We start from the raw sequence: 13,376 nt of genomic DNA on the forward strand, positions 1-13,376 counted from the left end.
GCGCAGGACCCCCGGAGCCAGAGGCGAGCGGGCCCCTTACAGCCAGAGGGCGAGGGGGCGCGGAGGCCCCGCCCGCCTCGCCCTCCCGAGCCCAGCCGCGGAAGCGCTCGACGCCCATGCGGACCCGGGAAAGCGCGGGGCCGCGGGGCGCACGGTCACGGGCGCGCGCGCGCCGGGTCGGAGCCTCGCGGGCCGCGCTCCTCCAGCGGCGCACCGAGCGCCTCAGCCCCGACGGAACACACCCGCGGCCGGCGCCCCGCCCCCCGGCCTCGCTCATTGGCCGCAGCTGCCGCCTCGCGCGTGGGGGCGGGGCCTGCACGCAAGGGAGGGGCGGGCCTGCGCGCAGCGCGGGCGCGGTCTCACGAGTCCCGCCGCAGCTCCGCCCACCGCCGGCGCGGGCGCCACCCTGGCCCCGCCCCCAGGCCGGAGCTCCGCTCGCGAGAGCTGGAGGCCGCGGTGACCTGCGGCGGCGGAGGAGGGGGCGCCCGGTCATGGCCAGCGGGAAGGGTCTGGCCCAACCGGTAGCCTGGCCGTTTAGGGCCCCCACTCCCGGAATGCACGCCGCCGAGGCCGCGGCCTGAGCACCCGGCCCGGCCCTGCCCTGCCTGCGACCCAGTGTGTGACCCTGGGCAAGGAGCTTGCCCTCCCGGGCTCTGTCCAGATTTGCCTGGTGTGAGCAGCAGGGAGGAACGGGGCTCCCCCCCGCCTGAGCACAGGGGCCCGCTGGCACCGGGCCCCTGGGTGGCTCTAGGGGGTGAGGCTGGGCGGTGGGCAAACCCCTTGCCTCCCAGAAGGCGTCCGTGCCCGGTCGGAGGTGTGCCCCTGACTGCCCCAGGACCCCCAGCAGGCACTGTGTGAAGCCTCAGGGGCGGCACCAGCCCCGGAGCCCCTGCCCCTCTGCATAGGCGGTGTCTTTGGGGTTTCACGTGAAGGGCACCGGTGGGAAGACACTCCTCAGCCCGGAGAGGCCACTAGGCCTGGGAGAGGCCTTCCCGACCTAGTGGCCCAGAGCCCGACATCCGGCTGACGAGAAGGGGTCGGATAGGAGAGGATGCTGCCGCCGCTGGTGTGCTCAACGCCCCCGGCCCCAGGCCTGGGGGCAGGGCTGAGGAGGGGGCCCCAGCTGTCCCGGCGCCAAGCAGTCTCTGAGGCCAGACAGATTCAAGAGACACCTGGTGGTACAGCATCAAGAGGGTGAAAGAGGGAGTGGCATTTGGGAAGACCCCAAAGGGGCGGGAGCATGAACCCCCAGGGGTCCTAGGGTTGGGCAAGGGGAGGGGCAGGGGGGCCCCCCTGCAGGTTCCGGGCCTGGCGCGCAGCCGGGGAAGAGGCAGCCTGTGGCCGTCTGCGAGAGCCGGCGTGCCAGTGGGGGGTGCCGGGGCAGGGCCAGCGACGCCTGAGGGCCGTGGGCGCAGGCGCTGGCACGCGGGTGCCCAGGCCGTCTTGACGGGCAGGCCTGCAAAGCCACCGGTCTTCCCTGCTGTCCTTCTAGGCCCTCCGAGAGTCCGTCAGAGCCAGCCAGGGCAGCCAAGGGCCAGTGGCTGAGTGACCCAGGCCAGAGCAGGGCTCAGATACCTGAGGGCACTTGTGCCGGGAGAGGTCCTAGCTTGCCCAGACGGCCACCTCGCGTCACCAAGGGCACCTGTGTGTTTATCAAAAGGCTGCCCCTCTCAGCCCTGTTTGGAGAATTCCTAAAGGCTTCCAGGGGAACAAGACAGTCTGTACCACGGTAACGTCTCTCACTGGGCTTGGTGGCCTCACATAAAACTCTCCTGCAGCCAGGGACGAAGTCGTGGGGACGGAGTGGCAGCCTGGAGGTCATCGCTGGGCCTCAGTGCCCGCGCGCGAGTGTCCAACGCCATGGGAAACGTGTTCCTGCTGCCGTGGGGTGTGTGTCACGGGGATCGGCCCACGTTGGCCGCGTGCCCAGTCATCGCACCTGTCAAGCCCCTGCTAGGCATTAGCCATGGGACGCTATTAGAATTGTCCCTGCGGCACAGATGTGTAAGCTGAGCTCGGAGCAAAGGGAAATCATAAGAAAAAAATGAAACTTTAGGTCAAAGAAACAGTTGTAATATATAATACTAAGCTGTTCGTCTTTAGACCAATGCTACCATAAAATGTGATATTTATTTTGTTTTGTTTTTTGGAGGAAGGGCCCTGCAGGGGTGAAGCCGGAGGAGAGGCTCCCCTCCCTTCCTCACTGTGGGCCTTGGGCCTGGCTTCCCCAAGATGGGGGGAGGGGGAGGCTGCAGGCTTCTTGTGACACATGTGCCACGCCCTGTGGCCACAGCACCACCCAGCCGACACACAGCGTGTAGAGTTGTGCAGACTGTCCGGGCTGCGGGCTGGGGCCCGGCGCCCTGGGCTGCGCCCGCCTCCGGAGCTAACCCGGGGGTCCTGCTGCCTCCTTCGTCTCCATCAGGACAGAACCCCCGAGGGGAGGCAGGCGGCCTCGGCCCCGATTATCACTTTTCAGGCCTCTGACTTTCTCCAGGGAGAAATGTTCTCACATTTTTACATGGTTTTATAATTCTCTCCATGCTTAAGGGTGTCCTCTCACTAGACCTTTGACACAGGAATTAAAAGCCCCCATTTGAAGAGGAAGCCGGGACCCTACAGGCCGGGGTCATGACCCCGAGAGGAGCAAGGTGGGGCCGGGCCCCCCTTTGCAGCTGAGCCCCCACAGCCCACACCCCCCGCTGCTGCTCCTACGGCCCCCTCCCCTCTCCCTCCGCTCCGCCCTCGCCTTCCTGGCGTTCAGCTGCCCGCTGGCCCAGCACCCAGCAGCCGTCACCGGGAGACCCTGCCAGCAGGCCCGAGGCCTCGCCCGGCGAAACAAGAGGCGTCCCAGCCTGCCAACAGCTATCACCCGACTCCACCTCGCGCCCAAACTGCCCAGGCCACGACTCACCCGGAAGCAAGAGTCGGGTCACTTCGCTCCACGGCACCCAACTTTCAACTGGCAAGTGTGTGAGGGACTCGGAGAGCGGGAGGTGCAGACGGGGATGGGAGGCAGAGTAGCCTTCCAAGTGACTTGCCCCGGCTTCTCCCAGGGTGAAGACATCACACTGTTTTCCGGCTTTCATTCCTGTACTGTCCGCAGGTGTTCACAAAAGAAGTCCCGCCGTGCACTAAGTGTGGGGAACACTTTGGCAACTCCACATTACACCGGCTTCCTTATTGCAGGACTTATCAGAGCTTTCAGTGTGCTAATGTCACTGGGCAGCTCTAAGGAGATGTGGAATACGGCTTTGCCAGAGTTCTATGAACTTCAGATGCCAGACTGTGTCTCAGGCCAGGCTTTGAGGGAAGCTTTTTAGAAATGCCACAGGGGGGCTAAATGGTTTTCTGAGTGGAGGGAAGAAACAGAACTCCTCATCTGACCCAGGAGCAAAGCTCCAGAGGTGAGAGACTAGACTAACCTGGGGACGCCCTGCTCTACCCTCCCTCCTCTGCTGCGGCCGGTGCTCGTGGGAGCAGCCTGCGGCACCCATGCAAGTGCAAGCCGGTGGCCCATCAACATTAACACCTCTGGCGTGCAGGCAGCCACCGCCCCCTTCAGAGTGTCCCTGCGTCCAGTCTTTCCCCTCAGGCTCACGTCAATCCTGGGCATGCTCACTTCCCATTTTACAGAGGAGAAAACTGAGGCTCCCGGAGAGGTTGCAACGTGTGTGCCAGAGACGGGTCCGGAAACCAGCCACTCAGACCCTGGGTCCGGGTTCCTCTCGGGTCCAGCGGCAGCTTCGACAGCCACCAGGGAAGAGGCCTGTCGTCTGGCCTGAGAGCGGGCTGGGGCACAGCCAGGGCGCCACGCCTGCTCCTGGGGCCTCCCCTCCTGACCCGCTGCCCCGTAGACCTTCGGGCCCCAGGCATTTGGTGTGTCATGTCCTGTGCTCTGGCAGAGTGTGGGAAGGCCCTCCCCTGGGGCAGCGTGCTCGGCGGGGGGCAGGGGGCAGCGGGGGGCAGGGGGCAGCAGGGGCCCTCAGGCGGGCGAAGCTCGGGGGCCGGGGGCCGGGAAGTTTCTGCAACAGTTTTCACACCTGTAGTGATGGGCGACCAGGCAGCACACCTGCACACCCACACGGGCTGCTGGTGAGCCAATGGGGGGCTTCCCCCCCAGCCGGGTCCCCTTCCGAGGGGGTGGGCCTCCATGTCACACCTAGACTGCGGCGTCCCTGGCAGAGCGCCCAGTGCAGGAGCTGTGCGTGAACACACACAAGCCTGTGTGCACCAGTAAAAGGCCGAGACACCCCTTGTCAACAGGCGTGGAGTGCGCAGCTGCACAGAGACCTGGAGAAGCCAGCGTGGGAGTGGGGAGGGAGCGGGGACACAGATACGGAGCCATGGGGGAGCCACGGCACTGGGGAACCACAGGGGAGCCACGGCACCTGGGGCAGCCACGCCGAGTGGCCTGGAGGACCAAGCTGGCAGACGGTGCTGGGAGGGGGTGAGCAAATCCATCTGTTTGGGTTTTTTTAAATTTTTATTAAAAAAATTTTTTTTGATGTTTACTTATTTTCGAGAGACAGAGAGGCATCTGTAGATTTGTTTTAAAAAGATAGCATTCCCGGACAAGCCTGTGAGAAAATCAAAGGAAACTAATTATGTGGAGCATCTTTAATGAGACGAGCAAAACCACACGGGTGGGGTCTCAAGGACACTGATGTTCAAACAGATGGATTTAAAGGGCTCCTGGGGGGCGCTCAGTCGGTTAAGCGTCCGACTTCAGCTCAGGTCATGATCTTGTGAATTGTGGGTTCGAGCCCCACGTCGGGCTCTGTGCTGACAGCTCGGAGCCTGGAGCTGCTTCAGATTCTGTGTCTCCCTCTCTCTCTGTCCCTCCCCCGCTCACACTCTGTTTCTGTCTCTTAAAAAATGGACAAGCATTAAAATAAATAAATAAAATTGGCTAGTATTAAAAAAGAATACAAATGAAACGGCAGCTGTGACGAGCAGCAGGTGGTTCTTCAAACCACTGAGAACAGAATTCCCACATGACCCAGCAAGTCCACTTGTGGGTACAGAAACACAAAAGAACTGAAAATTGGGTCTTGAAGAGATATTTGTACACTATTCTTAGCAGCAGTATTCACAACAGCCAAAAGGTGGGAATAACCCCAATGCCCATGGATGGACGGACGGACGGACGGACGGACAAAATGTGGCCAGCAGAATATTAGTCTGAGAAAGGAGGGGCATTCTGATACCTGTCACAACAGGGATGAACCTGGGGACACTGTGCTCAGCTGAAGAAGCCAGTCACAAAGGGCAGATTCTGTCTGATAGAAATACGTCTGTCCTACTGTATGGAAAAGGGCAAACATCGGAATGTATCGGAATGGATATATCTCCCCACATCCTTATTGGTTCTCTTTCTCTTGAGAACCTACTACAGATGCTAAAACAATGGATGGGCAGGATATTTACAATGTTCAAGTACTGCCCCAAAGACCCCTGCCCCTACTGGGAAAAAGAAAGCAAGTTAGGAGCGGGCGCCGTGGGTGCTCAGCGGCCGGCTCGGCAAAGGTCGGGCGCTCCGGGCCCCGCGGCCGTGCCCAGGGGGCCCGGTCCAGGTGTCGATGCTGGCCACCTGGCTGGGGGAGAGGGCCTTGCTGGTGTGTCCCGTGCGCTCCTGAGATCCCGTGGGCCTCGCATGTGGCTGCCGCGTCCTCTGGGCAAAGGCCAGCACGGCCTCCTTCCTCACTTGCTGCCTGCTGGCAGCTAGATCCAGGGCCTGCGTCAGGCTCCGCTCAAACCAGACGCGGCTAGGGGTGCCCGGGTGGCTTAGTTGGTTAAGCGTCCGACTTTCGCTCAGGTCATGATCTCACGGTTCATGGGTTCGGGCCCCGCGTCGGGCTCTGTGCTGACTGCCAGCTCAGAGCCTGGAGCCTATTTCGGAGTCTGTGTATCCCTCTCTCTCTGACCCTCCCCTGCTCACGCTGTCTCTCTCTCTCCCAGAAATAAATAAAAATATTTTTAAAAACATTAAAAAAAGAAATGAAAATGCCTGCGCTTTAAAAAAAACAAAAAACAAAAAAGCAGAGGCGGCTGGCATGCCAGGCTGACACTCGCTGCAAGGTCGCAGCGCCCAGTGATGCCCGGCGCCGGTGGGAGTTACACGTGCTGACACTCCAGTTCCCTTCCCAACCCCGTGCGCTGACCCGGTTAGAAGGTGGAGGGGGCCCTAAAGTGTCCCCCCAAACTGAGAAGGCACTGTGAGACCACAAGAGGAAGCAGGCCACTCCGTATCATTTAGTTTTATTCAGGGCAACTTCCTGACGGGGCAGCGGGTGGACGATCCGCACAGCTGTGGCCATCCCCTGGAAACCCAGACCCGAGTCCCAGGTGTTACGGAGCCAGGGGACACGCGAAGGGCGCGTAGTGAGGTCTGAGGGCTCGCACACATTGAGAGCTAACCTTGGATGAGATCTGGCGGGGCCTCAGGAGGGAGGAGACTGTCCTCTGTGAGACTCACGGAGGCAAAAGCAAGTGTCCTCCATCCCGGCCTTGGCGGGCGTAGTTCTAAGTAAGTGAGTACGTCAGTCTCCAAGGGGCCAGGATACGTGGCCCCGAGAGGGGTCATCCAGCGGACGCGTGCACAGCGGAGGGCAGGACCCGGTCAGGCGGGTCAGCAGCCGGGCGCGCCCGCGACACAGCTCGATGAGGTTGGGCCAGAGACGGACGGCCCCTGCCCGCCAGCGCCCTCATCATCTTCCAAAAGGGGCCCATTTCTTGCTTTTCCCAAAATATCTTTATGAGCTTTTTAACTTAAAACGTTCAGATGGGTGTAAACTTGTTGCATGTCTTGTCCCCACTGGAGATGAAGCTGTTCAGTTTGGGGCACTGGGGGTCACTTCAGGTCACTGCTGAGTCCCGCGCACGTGACCCTCCTGACCGGCGGGACATCCACCCCACGCCTGGGATCAGCCACTCTTCCAGGAGGCCCTCACGGGGAGTGATGCTATTTCAAGACCACAGAACGGGGGCAAAGGACGGTCGGGGCGCCGGGTCGGCCACTGTCCAGAGCTTTCCCGCGGGAAGAGCTGGAGGGGAGACAAAGGCGACACAGACGAGCCACAGACCACAGATATGCGGCTGTGTGACCCGATAGGCTGGCTACCGACCACAGATACGGCAGAGACGCCGGCTGCAGGACGCGTCGAGGCACCGCCTGCCTAGGGTCCCCGGGCAGCCGCCCCCCGCCTGCTCTCCATTCCTGCGGCTCTGCCTTCTCACCGGCGCCGGACGAAAGGAATCGGCACGCAGCCCCCAGGTCCGCCTCTCTGCTAAGCACGGCTCTCGCCGCTGCAGCGTGTCGACAGCTCGTCCCTTTTTGCTGCAAGTAGGACCCGTGGTCACTGGTGCCACCCGCGTCTCAGCGTTCACCCGTGGGAGGCCGTCCGGAGCGTTCCTTTTGGCCATGACAAACGCCACGGGCCCCTCTGACGCTTTCCGTGCACACGACACCACAGCGCTCCTCGGGAAGCCCTTCTCCACCGGGTGCCTCTGGGTCTCCCCCACACGGACGGCGCAGCAGCCGCGGGGGCCGGAGGACCCCACCGCTTGTCCCTGGGCTTCCCAGCGGCGTGAGGAGTGCCAACACCCACGATATGGTCACCGCGAACGTGTTCGCCTTCCTCCGCTGTGCTCTCGAGCGGCGGCCAGAGCAAGGCCCCCGGCGCTCCCCTCTCTGCCCGAGCCCCGCTTGGTGCTGCGGCCCAAGAAAACCGTGTCCCGGATCGTGTTGGCCGTCGGAGCTCCTCTTCCAGCAAGTTCCTCAGGAAGGGCTCCCAGGAGCACGTTCTCAGCATTCGGCGTTCTCGCACGTGGATGGCCTTCTGCGCCCTTTATGCTAGAAGTTTTCTGGATATAAAATCCTCGGTGCACATTTTCTTTCGTCAAACCTCTTAAACGTGCTACTCCACTGTCTCCCGGCATAAAGCATGTTTGCCAGGAAGTCGGACAAGCTAATGCTTTCCCTTATAAGTAATGTGCTTTTCTCCAAGGTGTCTAAAGGATTTTTTTTTCCCTTTAAAGCCTGGTAATTTTACGAGCATATGTCTTGGCGCTGGCGGCTCTGGACCGCTATGCTCCGGAGCGCGGAGTGCTTTCAAATCCTTGGTGTTGCAGGAAGGTCTTCACGAACGGCCACATCCTCCTAGGATAGCACCCTGCAGGCCTCTGGTGCTCTGACAGCCAGGACAGGGGCACGGACGCAGTCGGCCCCTGTGGGAAGCCGCGTGCGCCCGAGAGCACAGCCCCCATTCCGCGGCACCTGGGTTGTCTCCCCTGGGGACAGAGCATTTGTGTCTCGGTTTTTGCGTGATGTGTGCTCTCGCTTCTGGGATAAATGCCCAGGAGCACAGCTACTGGATTGTATGGTTGCCGCACATTCAGTTTTGTGCAGGAAGGGCCCCCTCTCCCCCTCGCCCCGTGCCCCTTCAGGGAGCCCTCCCTCCACACCCTTTCACCCATTTTTGTTTGTTTTTGAGAGAGAGAGGGAGAGAGAGAGAGAGCATGCGCGCAGGGGAGGGGCAGAAAGAGAGGGAGGCACAGAATCCGAAGCAGGTTCCAGGCTGAGCTGTCAGCACAGAGCCCAACACGGGGCTCGAACCCACGAACTGTGAGATCGTGACCTGAGCTGAACTCGGAGGCCTAACTGACTGAGCCACCCAGGCTCCCCTTCCCCCACTTTCTAATTAAGACTTCACCTTTGAGCTCTGAGTGTTTATATACTCTACAAACAAGTCCTTGGTCAGATGTGTGGTTTGCCAAGACTTTTCTCCGCATCTGCAGTTTGTCTTTTCAGCCCGCGGTCAGTCTTTCACAGAGCAAAAGCTTTGGGCTTTGATGAGGTCCGTTGAAGAACGTTTCCTTGCATGGATCATGGTTTCAGGGTCAAGATGAAGAACTCTGCCCAGCCCTAGATCCCAAAGACTTCCTCCAAGTTTTACACTGAACATTGAAGTCTGTGGCTCTCACAAACATGAGATCTAGGTTGTGGCTCGTGGCTGTCCCACCGCCCGCAGGCGCCTCTGCAGCAGGCAGACTTCTAAACTGACGCCAATGGTCCCCTCTTGTGAGATCCCTCTCCTAGGGTGTTGGCTGGCCGCTGACTTGCTTTTAATCCAACTAAGTGACAGGCTGTCACTTCCAAAATGAAGTTCCACAAGCCTGTGGCTGCCACCTGGCGGGCACCGGCTCACTCTCCCTGCTCACTCCCACCGAGCGGACTGTCGCATGGAGAGGCTGAGTGCTGAGGAACAGAGGGCACTCTGACCAATGGCCACGAGTCAGGTTGGGTACGGATCCTTCCCCGGTCAAGCCTTCAGATGAGAGCCCAGCCTGAGCCAACATCTTGATTGCAGTCCTGCAAGAGACCGGATGAGAGATCACCCGAGTCACAGAAGCTGGGACGATCCACAGACTTCTGGGGAAATCTGCTGTGCGGCCACAGCACCTGCCTGTCAATGACAGGCCCCTGCCCTGGCGATTCTGCCAAAGGACGGGGGGCGGGGGCGGGGGAGAGCTCCTCTGGAAACTCAAATTCTGCCTTTTCCCTACAGAGCACAGCAAGCGCACTGAAGGCCATCACACTGAAAACCACTCTCGAAATCACATTCAGGGCCATGGGGGGACGGGACACTTGCCACTCATGTGGCCTTGCATTCACTTGAGGCAGTAGCTCCGGGAGCCCTCCCTGGGCACATCCGACCACATCGCGGCCTCCATGGAAGGGCCAGCATGTCTCTGTCACTGACGCCCCACTTCCTGAGTGCCTGCCTGCGACCATCCTCACGCTGACTGGTGGTGAAGGAATCAGCCATTGTGCGGGGCTGTGGGGCTGGGTCCCTCAGCAACCACGGCGGATTATTCAACACGTGGCACCTGCTCACTCCTTTAATCCTTAGAAACAGCCTATGAGGTAGGCGCCATCATCCCAGTTCTATAGGTGGGGGCATGAAGGCCCCACCCGACAGCTGGAAAAGCCAGAGCTTCTGGGTGGCAGGTGAGCACCCCCACTCCGCACACCTGAAGGGGCCCCCACGGGCCAGGCCGGGTCGAGGGCTGAGGACACGTACACAGTCAGTGTCTTTGTTGCAACTCCAGCCACCAAAGCCCTCAGTGCTGCTGTCTGGAGACCCAGCTTCCTGTGCTGCGCTGAGGGGATTATTTTTCTGGAAAACGTCATATGCGTCTTTGAAATATGAGTTTTACAAAGTGCCGGAGGTCCAGGCGAGGCCTGCCTATGAGAAAGCAATCAAAACAGCAACAACAGAGTACAAAACTGCACACACACACAGAACAGAAAACACCCTTAAATAAAACGTGAGGCTTTACGATCAAAAAGGCGGGGCCCCTGGGGGCTCAGTCAGTTAAGCGGCCGACTCTCGCTCTCAACCCAGGTCACAACCTAATGGTTCCTGCGTTCGAACCCGCATGGGGCTCTGTGCCGACAGCTCAGACAAAGCCTGGAGCCGCTTCAGATGGTCTCCCTCTCTCTGCCCCTCCCCCGCTCACTCTCTCTCTCTCAAAAATAAACATTAAAAAAATTTTTTTCGAAGGCACACTTCCTCCCACCCAGCCCCCCAGCTTCAAAGAGGACAGCTCAACTACTAACTTGCGTGGCACTTTCAGTTTGCCAAGTGCCGTGACAGTACTTTGCCCAGCAGACTTTCCAGATTTGCTAATATGGAATAAAGAGACCCTGTAAGGGCTCCGTTAACCAGAGGATCCACCCGCATGGGTCCAGAAAGCCGGAAGGGCCGGCTTTGGGTTCAGGCGGACCGCGGACTCCCCTGCGGGGCTCGAGCGACACCTCCCTACCAAAGGGGAAGGACCCTGAAAGACCGGCAGGAAACGACAGTGGCTTCACAATGGAGGAAACAAGTAAGTGTAGGACAGATGACAGCCTGATCCGCTGCCCACATCTGCGCATGGGGAGAGAGGGAAATGAGTCCCCGATGGGAACGCGATAGCAATCAGCCCACGATTGTGAAGAATTAATCATGCCGGACAAACTTAATTTAGTTCTGACACTTCTTGGTTCGATGTACAAGAGTCAAGAATAAAGACGACTCGATCCTAGCCGGTGGTTATTTGTAACCTCATACAGAAAATACTAGATTACGTTAACAGCATTAAATGGCAAGAACTGAAGTCTGAGGGGTTACTTCCCTATTGCTTAAGAACACTCCAAGAATTTAAATGCAAAGCAAGAGCAAGCAGCCAAAACGATTCTTCTAGAACCTAAATCAGAGCTCAGGTCCCCTGCTGCCCCCCTCCCTCAGAATAAAGCCCAAGTCTACGTTTGCAACACCCCGGCTCCAGCCAACCAGACTCCTCGCCTACTGGACCATTTCTGTCCAGGGGCGCCTGGGTGGCTCAGTCGGTTGGGTGTCCGACTTTGGCTCAGATCATGATCTCACAATCTGTGGGTTCGCGCCCTTCATAGGGCTCTGTGCTGACAGAGGGAGGATGCCTCAGATTCTGTGTCTCCTTCTCTCTCTGCCCCTCCCTCACTCTCTCTCTCAAAAGTAAATAAACATTAAAAAAAAAAAAAGACCACTTCCTGTGTAACCTCTGGCCGAGTTAGGGACGGCCCCCAAGGCCTCCAAGTCTCCTCCTCCTGCACCCGCCCAAACAAAGGCCAGAATCTCCTCCCGGAGCGAGCTGGAGAGCCGTCTTATCTGCCCTCTGTCCCCAGCCCCCATCCCCCTCTCTCTCTCTCTCTCTCTCTCTCACACACACACACACACACACATACACACACACCACACAGCAGTGGGCCAGGCTTGAACCCGTCCAGAGCCGGTGGAGACACACAGGAGCCACTGGCCACGTGGCTCAGGGGGTCCCCACGCTTCCCAGCTCTGCCTCGGGCTCCCGGGTCCGCCCCGTGAATTACCCTTTTTCTGCAGAAGGCAGCGGGAGTCTGCAGCCGTGAGCCTTCCTCGGCCTGCTTCCCACCAGGTGAATCAGGAGGGTCCGAAGGCCCCTTTTCACTTCCTACTGCCTGTCCCTTTCAGGCCAGACTCAGTTTTCTAACAACACAATTCTCTCAAAAGCTTTCTGGGTCTCCTGGGAAACTTCTTGGGGGTACAATTCCTTCAACAAGAGCCGTAAGCACAGGTCTTCTCAAAATGAGCCCCTCTCGGCCTTGAACCCTGGAGTTCCTCGGGAGCTCGGCGGGGGCTTCCAGCTTTCTCCAGCCTCACACGCTTCACGGCCACCGCGTCATCCCAGATCGCGCCTTCCTGGCCGTCCTGGCTTGAGGTCTGCCAGGAAGCCACTCCTGAGCGTCCACCGTGCGTGCCACCAGGAAGGTGGGGGTGGGGTGGCCAGGGGGAGCCGCTCCCATGCGCTCGAGCCCCGTCTCGGGCTTCCGGCCTCAGCAGCAGGACGCAGAGGCACCTGCAGTACTGCCTGGAAACCCTGCCCAGACCGGCTGCTGTCATCGCCCACCTCCACGCCACACACGACAGCTGCTGACCTGTCGCCACACGGCCGGCACCCACTCTGCTCGTTTCTAACATTCCATTTCCCCACCAACCCCCACGGGGTCTCCCCAAGCCCGAGACACCCGCCAGCACTTTCCTCCTCAAAGTCCTGCCAGCGCCCGCCCGGCTACAAAGTCTCCCCCACACGTGAGATGCGAGGATTTTGCTAGCCGTCTATACACCAAACTCCTGCCTCAGGGCCTTTGCGTTTGCTGCCTTCTGGGGTGGATGTTCTTCCCCAAGAGCACGCCTGTTCAAACGCCGCTTTACCAGCCACCTCTCACCCAGCCTGTAAAAACGGCAGCTTCCACCGCCCAGCCATCCCCGCGGCCCCGCCCGTCTCCACTCCTCCCTTAACCGACTCCATCTGCACTCCTCCGCCCCCAGAGTGTGAGTGCAGGCTGTGGCGCGCCCGGTCTCGCAGGTCCCCAGCGGCCACCGTAACTATGTCTGACACGCAGCACGGGCTCAACAAAGGCCGAAAGGAAGGCCTCCTGCCCTTTTGAAAGACCATGAAGAAAGGTGCCCGAGGCAAGTCCAGCATCACTGCTGGGGGACCGTCCTTAGGGCACGTGGCCACGGGGCAACGGCAATGTCCGCAGGCAGAGTTGCCAGGATTTCGAGCGCACGGCTGGAGGAGGCGCAGCGGTCAGGGCTGCCCCTCGAAACCCAGGTCCGGTGTTCATGTGCCCCAGGGTAGAAGGTGCGGCCCGGTCTGTTGCAGAAAGAGGGAAAGGCCGCGACACCCCAGGTGCCCCGTAAGCACCAAATCCGGGCCCCCGGCTTCTCTGTACACCCGCTGGGCACACGCCGACCGTGGCCGGGCCCCTGCCGCAGCCGGAGGCCTGGTCGGTTCTGGCTTCTCCTCACTGG

This window comes from Hyaena hyaena, unplaced genomic scaffold (genome assembly GCF_003009895.1).
Source record: "Hyaena hyaena isolate Hyena2069 unplaced genomic scaffold, ASM300989v1 scaffold_1827, whole genome shotgun sequence".
Classification (NCBI taxonomy): Eukaryota; Metazoa; Chordata; class Mammalia; order Carnivora; family Hyaenidae; genus Hyaena; species Hyaena hyaena.